The sequence below is a fragment of the Chlamydotis macqueenii genome, chromosome 11 (genome assembly GCF_036417535.1).
Source record: "Chlamydotis macqueenii isolate bChlMac1 chromosome 11, bChlMac1.mat, whole genome shotgun sequence".
Classification (NCBI taxonomy): domain Eukaryota; kingdom Metazoa; phylum Chordata; class Aves; order Otidiformes; family Otididae; genus Chlamydotis; species Chlamydotis macqueenii.
The window spans coordinates 17,461,157-17,472,058 of NC_141566.1; the positions used below are offsets into that span (position 1 = coordinate 17,461,157).

At 37.9% G+C, this 10,902-nt stretch overlaps 1 long non-coding RNA gene across 1 annotated transcript; it reads left to right on the forward strand.

The window, feature by feature from the left end:
- The first annotated feature begins 3,562 nt into the window (after nucleotides 1-3,562).
- On the forward strand, nucleotides 3,563-10,635 carry LOC147599410 (uncharacterized). The gene is made up of 3 exons (XR_015259653.1): nucleotides 3,563-3,597; nucleotides 9,191-9,244; nucleotides 10,406-10,635. It is a non-coding gene; the product is annotated as an uncharacterized LOC147599410 (long non-coding RNA).
- The last annotated feature ends 267 nt before the right edge of the window (nucleotides 10,636-10,902 follow it).

Below are 10,902 nucleotides of genomic sequence, written 5' to 3' on the forward strand. Positions count from 1 at the left end.
AGTTATATTTCTTTAAAAATTTGGTGAAAAATGAGGTGCAAGTGAGAGATGGAGAATGATTCTTGCTGGTGGGTGCCAACCTCTTTAACAACACCTTCAGGCCCCCTGCTCAGCTAGTCTTAATCTCTTTTGTAGTCTCTTGCTTCTTTATTTTATGCACATTTGTATGCAAAGCACTATCCAGCAAAGTTTCTACTTGTTTCAGAGTTAAATTACCATAGCAGATTTCCACGTGCTTTTGGAAGGCAACAGAGACAGCAGTTCTGTTCTCGAGGCAGGTACTGTTTCATGAAAGATCTTTACTATTTATTACATCTATCCCTGGTGGAAGATTGCAATTACTATCCGACTTCCAGCAACTCTTTACCTGAATCATGACAGCTCTTAATTATGTGTGAAAGCAGAAGTTATATACAGGGAAATTTCTTAGAGCGAATTTCCTAGGAGATATATGCAGGCTTTGAACAGTCTTCAGCAGGGCTGTTTTTCTCGTGGTTCTCATTCTGTTGTTTTGCTTCAGGAGCTGTGAAACTTTGCCTGACTGAGGATACCAGAATTTGCATTGGGAAGGAATTTCTGCTCTGTCCTTCCCAAAGATTCTCTCTCCTAGGTTTCTATGTTTCTTCCTTAAAAATTAAGCCTCTTGCAGCCTACTGCAGAGTAGTCTACTGCTGAGTGTAGAAACACAAAGAAATAAGTAACAAGCTTTCAAATTTCTGATCAAGCTTAATATGTCAAATCTTATTATTCAGCTCCATAAATTTTATTACCCTTAAGTTATGAATATTGCATTTTCAGTTTAAGTATTTAATGGCAACGATTTATTTATGTCTGTACTTAGAGAAATGTATCACGATGGTAGTCGTGTTGGAGTTGATTTTCAAAATAATTTCAAGCCGGCAGAAGTTAACATTTTGCAAATGTCCTATTCTAAGTCATACTATATCCAAGATTTTAAAGGGTGTCCAGCTTGAAGACCTTCTTAATAACTGAAGACAACTGAGCCAGGATGGATGTACAGCTTCCTGGCCCAGAAGTAGGTAGGGTGTTAGGAACTCTGCCATTTAATATAGGAGAGTGAATTTCAAATCAGTTGCCACAGAAAGGCAAGAAAGGAAGTTGAATTCTGATGTCTTCTATCCCGCAGAAACACCCTTTTGCGCTGTTGCAAAAAAAATTTATTGCACAGTTCATCTTAAGAGATTTCTGTTTCTGTGGCAAGTTTGGACTTTATTGTATTGACAGTTCCAGAGAAACTCTTTTCCCTGAAAACTTTGAGGAAGCTCTTAATATGGTACAACAATTAAGTTGTATTTATTATAGGTTGTTATTTCCTGCCCAGTCTCTCTTCATTCAGGATTATTCAATTATGAATGGTCACTCTGATTTTTAATAAGCCTTTCTTAATTCATATTTAAATATGAGACTTCTGATGACCTGAAATAAGCCTCATTTATTAAAGGTCATTCTGACAGCACAAAGTAGGTTAAATTATAAAATACTAAGAGTTTCAGGAAAGAGATGATCATTGGGGACTGTAGTAGTAACTTGATTTTGTCGATTGTCTCTCATCGATGACCATTCTCTAATCCATGTGCTACAGGAAACAGCTACATCTGCAATGCTAGCTCATCTTTGTTTTCTGTTTCTGCTATTAAGCCATCAATATAATTGTCAATAAAGGAGCTGACCACCTGTTGGAAAACTTACATCCATAGATAGCAGAGAATGTTCCTGTAAAAAGACATTGGTCTCCCAGCAGCATTAAAAGTTGAGTTTCAGAAGGTCACATAAGCGTTTGTGTGCTGCAGGTTTTCCATGGTAGGGCTAAGCATTACAGGGACAAGGTCATCCTGATGCCCTCAGTGGAAGAGAACAGCCCAGCTGCTTGGGGGACTAGAATTACAGGGCTTTTTTTCTGCCTAATTAGCAATATTACTTTATATTTTACACATTCTTTTTGCATGTGTTAGGAAGAAGTCTGCAGGGAGCTCATTATGTTACCAGCCTTGTAGTTATAGGCTTGTAAAGCTGTAGCTTCAGGGACATGGGAGGTGCGTTCACTTGAAGAAATTCCATATCCACCCTGAACCGCTGCTGAAAACTTGTAGGAACTCTGCAGAGTGTCTCCTGTGGGGCATGCTTCATCCTGTCCTGCGTGTTCCTGCAGAGAAGCTGTCCAGATAAATCTTACTTGACGTATTTTCACTTTGAGATAATGGCTGACACCAGAATTTTTGCTCGTATCTCATCTGTTAATAAGTCTCGAACCAATGAATGCGTTTTTGAAGAGAAAGGAGCCAATGAAACCTTGCTTATCGCCACCTTGGCGTGATTTTTCAGAGCCCAGTGTAGTTCCTGTCACTGGCATATTCTAGAACTGCAATTTAGTGTAAGGGCAGGGTGAAACATGACAGAATCACATTCCTAGCACACTGTTATGTTAACACACTCAAAACTGTGTTGCTGAAATCAAAACAGGACTCTGTAAAAAAAAAAAAAAGGATACAGGGCAAGAGCTTATGCCAACACTTTGATGACAATAGCATGTTCATGTGGTGCGAGAAAATGGCTATCTGAATCCAAGCTCATTCACTTCTCTGTGAGCTTTCCTCTTCTGAAGACTAGATTCTTAAATCAAAAAATATGGCACAACGTACGACATGGAATTATTTCGTATAACCAAGTCAAACTGCTAAAACTGAAGAAAGTATTGTCATTATTTCCTGGCCATCATGGAACTATGCTAGCAACTGCTTCTCAAAACATGTGTTTATCCTTACCCAACAAGGATCGCAGAGAATGTTTCAGTGTGAAGTCCCAAATGCTAGAGTTGATCAGCAGTTTAAGGAGAACTATTAATCAGTTTTATAAAAAGATGCAATCAGAATGTCATGTACTTTCCCCAGTTGATGGACTGCACCTTTCTTCCTCTCGCCACCACCAGATAAATGATTTTGGATTTCCGTAGTCATTTTGAAGCACTGTACACCTAGCATCACCCCATTATCCTGTGGAAATAGTTGCTTTCTAATTTAAGTGATCATAGACATAAAATGGTTCACTGAAATAAAAACACACAGAACCCAGAATAAAGAGAACAGTTTAATTTTAATGGAACATAGTTTGAAAAATAATAGTTTTTAACAGTTGTAGTTTTGATTATAACTGCATTATGACATGGTGATACATCTTTAAATTTATAGTGTGTAAACACACTTTATGTAATGTGTAGAATTAACAAAGCACATAAATATAAATAGTAATTTTTAACTACACATAATTTTGTCATTGTAGTTTTTCTTCATTTACGTAGAAAAATTGTGCAAACGAGAACAGAAGACTTAGTGGAGTTGTAGAGGTGTATGTCAGCATGGGATTTATCTTCATCAATGTACGAGCCGTTCCTTTTGCAGCTTTCTATTGCTTGTATCGCTTCAGCTTCTAGCAAACAGAATGCTTACTTTGTTCAGTCTATTAGTTGCAACTGACTTAATTGCTCAGACAAATATGCTTGCAGGGCAAAGCATAAGCAGACAAAATGCTCCAAGAGTGAAGAAGAGCAGACTTCTGACAAAAAGAAAATGGGCACGGAAGGTAAGCCATTTCAACAGACTAATCTTGCATTATTTAATGTGTATTTAATGTAAATAAAAGTAGTTGAATTCATTGAAAATAGACTGATACTAACCATGTCATCTTCAGTGATGCAAACGTTCAGGGAAAATAGTGTTGTGTGATCTGAGTGTAAAATTTCTGAACTCAAAAAATGTATTAATTTTTGCCATATACATCATTCTAACATGTTCCAACAAAAGACTAGCAGGAACAGGGAGGTAATTGTCCCCCTGTACTCGGCACTGGTGAGGCCGCACCTCGAGTACTGTGTTCAGTTTTGGGCCCCTCACTACAAGAAAGACATTGAGGCCCTGGAACGCGTTCAGAGGAGGGCTACGAAGCTGGTGAGGGGTCTGGAGCACAGGCCTTATGAGGAGCGGCTGAGGGAGCTGGGATTGTTCAGTCTGGAGAAGAGGAGGCTCAGGGGAGACCTTATAGCTCTCTATAACTTCCTGAAGGGAGGTTGTAGTGAGCTAGGGGTCGGCCTTTTCTCTCGTGTAGACAGTGATAGAACTAGAGGCAATGGTTTCAAGCTGCGCCAGGGGAGATTCAGGCTGGACATTAGGAAATATTACTTCTCGGAAAGGGTAGTCAGGCACTGCCCAGGGAGATGGTGGAGTCACCGACCATGGGGGTGTTCAAGAAACGTTTGGATATTGTGTTGAGGGATATGATTTAGCTGAGAAGTATTGGTGATGGTTGGACTGGATGATCTTTTAGGTCTTTTCCAATCTTGATAATTCTGTGAAATTCTGTGACTTTTTTTTTTCTTTTAAATGTTATTTGCATATTTCTTTCAGGATGGGTATTCCTTCTTCACTTCTGCTCTGTGCTTTGTGGGATGACAAATTTTATAATTAGCATGTCAAAGAAAGAGGATAGCTGCCAAAATAGAGGGTACAGTGTGTCCTAAAGTGTTTATCAATCTTTACCCTTTTAGCCAAGTGTTCGTTGACTACATATATGACTGTCTGAGCATTGAGTCAGGCTTACTTACTGGGTTTTCGATTGCAGAAGTGGCTCATCCCTAAGTAAGTGCTTTGTCTAGAATTAAAGATTACTCATATACCCATAAATCTGTAAAGCTCTCAATTTACATGTTTATGTGTAGTTTTTCTTGAGATCTGTGGACATGAGTGTTTATTTTCTAGCTGCCTTACTACTGACCTGGAAAATAACAAAGGCAAAAGACACTTTAATTGCTATTATTAGCGCAATTTTTATGTTGTTCAGACAGATTAATGTGCTGTGTGTGCCTCTGAAAGTATTTTCTGAATAACTTGCCTCAGATTTCAAGCCAAGTGTTTAGACTGAAGCAGATGAATAAATGGATGTTCTGCTGGAGTGGAAGTGTTTTAGGGTACGCTGGCCTACCGAATCTTACAGTAAGTGTTGGCCAGTTCAGCCTTCTGTTGCTGTCCTTCACGTCAACATGTTACCTGTGTGCAAAGTCCCTTGCTTCTTGTGAAATGTGTACTGGTACTCAGTAAGCTTGGATGCCTAGGTTCAGTTAGACATGCAATGATGGTTTTCTTTCTTACAGCTGTTACAAATTTTACTACTTTTAAAATCCATTTTTAATGGATTTATCATGCCTGCTGCTAATCCTTTCTGTCCATGTATGTCTTTTGTAGAACATGTGGTTATGTCTCCAGTCATCCTCAAGAGCTTTTAAATGTCTAGCAGATTTTGGAAAAGTCAGAGGTGGATTATTTTTCCTTATTACATATGATATGTCATCTCACTTCTTCAGAACAATACCCTTGTCACTTGTTAATAACACAGGAAATCATGGGATAGTCTTCGAGTCACAGAAAAAAATATTATCTTCTAATTAACATTAATAATTTTAAAATAATCTGAAACCCACCTTATTTTTAATGTCTTAGAAAGCTATCAACTTTTTAAAAAATAATTGCATAATAACCAAATTCATACTTAAAGGAGCAGAACAGAGATATTCCTATTTTCAGGATAAACTAGATTTCTGAGTTCAGACCTGGAAGTAGAATTCAACTGCCGAGCCTGAGAAACGATCACAGAATGAATAACGTAAATAGAACCCATGAGTGCTGTAATGTTGGGTGCATTTAAAAAACATTTTGTGTAAATCTGGTATTAATATTTATTTAATATATTAACATTAAAACATTTGTATTTATATCTGATAAAAGGATGCAAGCATACTCTTAATGTTTAGGAAAATTAGTTGAAGTTCATAGAAGTTAGCAGGTAATCTGTCTAGGAATGGCAGAGCAAAGGCCTAAATTTCTGAAAGAAAGACTAGATCATAGAGTTTGTCACAAACTAGCCTACAAACAATTCCAAAAAGTTATGACCAGTTGTGCTATCTGCATTTATTTTGATATAAACCACAGAATTTCTGAAAGTAGGCACTTCTTGAGCTATTGAGAACTGGCATGCCAAGAGTTGTCAGCTCTCGCCAAGAGTTGTCAGCTCTCTTTGTATTTCCAAAACAGCTTGTCCCAAATATGTACTGATGTCAGCAGCACAAATGTGTGCATAGTCAATTAAAATGCTTTTCAATTTTATTTAAATACGGTAAATTCTGCAGTGTTGTTCTTCAGCTATCACCTTCTAAAGATGAAAAAGCTGCTGAAAGCACCCCTGTGTAAAACAGAATACAAAATGTCGTCTCATCCCGGTGACAGTGGCAGCAGAAACTGGAGCAGCTTTAGTACCAGCACACGCTGGCTGCTGTGCTGACTCGTTGGGGCCTAAGGTACAGATACAGAGTCGGTAATGGGTCCATGAAACTTGTGAAACGATGCGTCTTCCTGGGTGCAGTCATCTCCTAGAGTGAAGAAGACATCAGACTTGAACTTAATGGTCGCTATCATGAAATATCTCGGTCAGCTTATGGCAGTGGAAGATCGAATTGCAACCTTGATATTCAGCAGAAGAATAGTTTGGTTTCCTTACTTTGCTTTTAGCTGACTGCAAAATAACAATCTGTTTCCAGGAAAGATTGTTGGAAGACTTGGCAAATGCTTATTGGGGAGCAAGTCTCATTTCTCATCACAGCTTCTTCATGTTTTCTGTTTAGAAAGCAATGTAGTGCAGTTCTGCAAATCTTGTCCCAGTACTGGAGAAGGGTAGATTTGGAGATGGTGGAAAAGGAGTCTCAGTGTCTACAGAGACTTCACTTACTACCGCAGAAGAACTGAAATACTGACACTAATCTTTTTTTTCTTTTAGTAGTGTAACTGACATCAGGAGCCCCGCTAGCTATTTAGTTGGAAGCCAGATGGTTGATGAGGAAAATGCGAGTAGCAGGTGACAATTAGCACCCGTGCTCCTTTTGACTACCTGCATACCCTGAACTGAAAGAGTCAGCAATCAGGTAATGCACAGTATTGCTCCTGGAAGCTAATTATTGTGGTTTAGGAGTAAAAATGTGAAAATATGTTCACACAGGGAAAATTAATTGCTACAGCTCTGTTTTGTTTGGTCACAATTTTTTTTTATTTGGGGATGATCAACCTTAGTATTTCTTGTTTTATTGATGTGACAGGCTTCTAACTGTGTAGTCTGTGGGATGTAGGATAGGTTGGGAAGGTGGTGAGAAATATGCTGTCACATGATGCCTGAATTATTATGCAGAAAAAAATGTAAAACTTCCCTCCTCCAGTTTATCCTGTTTGGAAAGATGCATGGAAAATAAATAGCTGTTTCTAGTGAAAGCAAGTGCTACTTCATCTCGAATAAGCATTCTGTCATAAAAAGATTTGCAATATTAGCTGTTCTCCACCACTGTTTGCAATCACTGCTTCTTCTCAGTGTTTCTCACTCTGCTGCTTCTCTGCTCTATTTCCATTTTTTTTGAACTTTCCTCATTTTCTTTGTAGTTGTTTTTCAGATAATCTGGAAGGTGAAGAAAGACCAGACAGAACTCAAATGCCATTTTGTTATGCTTAATAGCTGATTAAAAAAGAGCTGGCCCATCTCTGGTGTTCACGCGCAAATGCGCTCTCTCGGGTTTTTTAAATTGAGTCGTAATTGCCTGTGCCAAAAGCTGTCAGTAAAACAGGACAGAAAGCAGTCAGCTCTTCTTAGTGTTATATAAAGTTGTCATTTTGGAAGAATGAGCAATGATAAAGAACTGTTGCAGTGCTTTTGCCCATTTTCACAGTAAACCATGATGTTCGTGTTGCTTCTAGTGTTGGTCTCTTTTCTAATAAATTAAGTTTCGCTTGTAAGGAAAGAATTCAAAACAAAGCAGTAGTAATTTAAGTACTATATATAAGGAGAATGGAGCTGGATTTCTTGAAACATTTCTTTCACACATGCACATTCCTGCATGTGGTATAATAATACATGAAAAGATTTAAGACTTTCATGTAAAATATGAAACTGAGTGTATTGCTTCTAGTGTGGCAAGCGCATTAGCAGATGCTAGTGTCTCGCTGTCCATTAAAAGAAAAATCTAATGCAAAACATGATTAACTCTACATACTATACATACAACTTAGTATTCTGTTTTCCCTAATCACACATGATTTTGTGGGTAATATAAAGCATAATTAATATTTGTAGTGTTTGAAATCTTGGCAGAGAATGCTATCACTGACTTCTGTATTATCCGCTTTTTCAGGTGGACCACAGAATTCCTGCTGATTTTGAGAACTCACTTTGCTTTCTTATTAACATTCAAATTACTTTCAGGACGATTATTAATGAAAATTGACACTGTATAATCTAGCTCTGTAGGCACTGTTGCTTTTTAGTAAGCAACCATTTACTTTTTGTTCTCTATAACCTATGAGGTAGTGCTTCTGAAATTCTGTATTTCACAACCGTAGCTGAAAATCAGTCTTCAGAGTTTCAGCATCTGTGGCAACATGTGCTCATGCATTAATTTGCTGAGTCAATGTTCCAGCTTTCTGTTTCACCTCTTTCACTGAGATGATAACAGCTTTTCTGAAGCTGTTCTGCAACAGAACTGGCTGCTTTCTCAACCAATGACTCATTGTTTTGTATATCTTGCTTTAAAAATTTCACAGGGGACAATCCGTCGCCATTAAATAGACATAACTTCCCTAGGTTGCTCGTATGCCTCCTAGTGCTATTACTTTTCTGTTGTTATCTGACTGCAGCTATCAGCTCTATAGGCACTATACTATGAAAATACATTCAGCTGACACGCAAGCAGAAATCTACTTGACTGCAGGCTCTGTAAATCTGCCTTATAAATGTCCTTCGCCTTTATAAAATATTGAGTAAAGCTAGAAATGGTGAAATTCTTCTGGAAAGCAAAAAATGCTAGAGCATAGAGGAGGAAGGTTTTGAGAGAAAATGCTAGATGCATGTGTTTTACATAAACTGAGGCAGTGCTTAGTAATTTAAATAGGAACATGAAAGCAAATATGTTCTTATAGATGATAAACTCTCAACATGGAAATTATTCATTATATGCATGTAATACTAAACTAGTTTTATGAAGCAAACTGCATCCAAAGAGACTGATTTGCTTGCAGCTGTAGGCTGTTTATATTTCCTGTGTGTGTCAAGTAGCATAAATATTATTTAAGTGGTGGGGTTTTTTTTCCAGACAAGCAAAATGATGAAGACTGACAACTACAAATTGGCTATTTCTTTCAGCTTTGTAAGTATCCAGGTTATGTTTGATCATTTGAAACTTAGATTTAGTGTCTGGGCAAGTCACAAGGTTGGAAGCGTAAGAGAATGGCTTCTGTGTATAATTAACCCCATTCCAAAAATCCGTAGTCACAATTATGTCAGATATAAGTCAGTCATTATCCTTGGCGTGAGAGCTTTGACACATACAACAGTTTTGAAGATAAAGTAATGAAAATCTGGAATACTTAGAAGCCTTGCTGTGTAATACCTGAGAGGAGTTAGATGCTGGCATAGCATTAATATGTTATCTCACTGTTACTTCTAAATGTAGTTTGTCTTAATGCTGTGTGATTTCCTAACGAGAGGGTATTGCTGTAACTCAGTACTCTGAATTCTTCAGCACTGTTTCTCCAGACTTGTCCTAAGGCAAAGCTATTCATTTGTTTGTCCTGGACTTCTGCTGTTTCCATTAGCAGTCTGTGGCGCATTTAATCCAAGACAATTTGTTAGAGCCCCACACCTGCCACTGTACGCTTCCGTTCCCTCGCCCTTTATCCTGTGAGAATATTTGACAGATCTCCTAAAATAGCAGACGTGCTTGAGAGTAAACTGAAGTCACCCGTCTGCCTTGTTGCTCTGACCTGTATGAAATGTTTTTCAGCAGCTTATTTATCTACAAGTAGGTATTTGGTAGCGCTGTGATTTAGTAGCACTCTTCCTGTATTCAGATGACAACAGCAGGAGAGACACAAAAAGAAGAATTTGTCTTTCCTTTAAGAAACCAGTCTCTAAAGCTGCATGTCATTTGTGGGGAAGGCTGGGAGGCAGACCTCTGGAAATCAAGGTGTGATTTGACTTCCACAGTACAAAAATATTTCAGAAACAGAATTACATGTGTAACAAGGAAAGACATGAGGTCAGTTGATGCCATAGACAATTCTCTCTGTAAAATGAAGTATTACTGTCTTTCAGTTTGAGGGCACTTCATAGTTTCTGTGTAGCTTACATAACAGAAGAGATAATAAAATAACTGAAGCCTATTTGAACAACTGTAACTTAAAATCACTACAAAAAGACTGTTTTCAGTCTTTGTGAAAGTGTGATACTCCGTGCAGCACAGCTGATGGTAATAAGGGCTGAAAGTTGGGAAAAGCTCCTTTTTAATGTTTAGTATGTTCTTCTCTAGTGAAAGGAGAATTACTTGGCGATTGTGTCAAACTCCGCAGAGTTCAAAGGAAGTCTTAGATGGATTCAAGTAGTGTACACTCAAATCTTCGATGTGTCGTGACTCAAGGGGATTTCTTGTGGTTGGACTGCTATGCCCTCAAGAGGCGTCTCTGCAAATCTGGCACTAGCACATCAGTGTTCACAAGGCAACAGAAAATTTAAATATATTTCTTTACATTTCTTACTTGGCATTTAATATGTTTTCCCCTCACCCATTTAATTATTTTCTTTCTAATAAGTTGGACAAAATTGTAAGTTAACACATTTTCTGTCTGGTTTTGGCTTGCATCAAAATAGTTTTCTTAATAAAGCCACAACACAAAGCACTTGTACAAATTACCCTGAGAGATACGTGTTGAAATTGTTATGAGTCTCTTTTGCATTATTTACATCATGACGTTCTGTCAGTGTACTAATACTCAAGACTGTTTATGTTTCTGGATTTAACACATATGC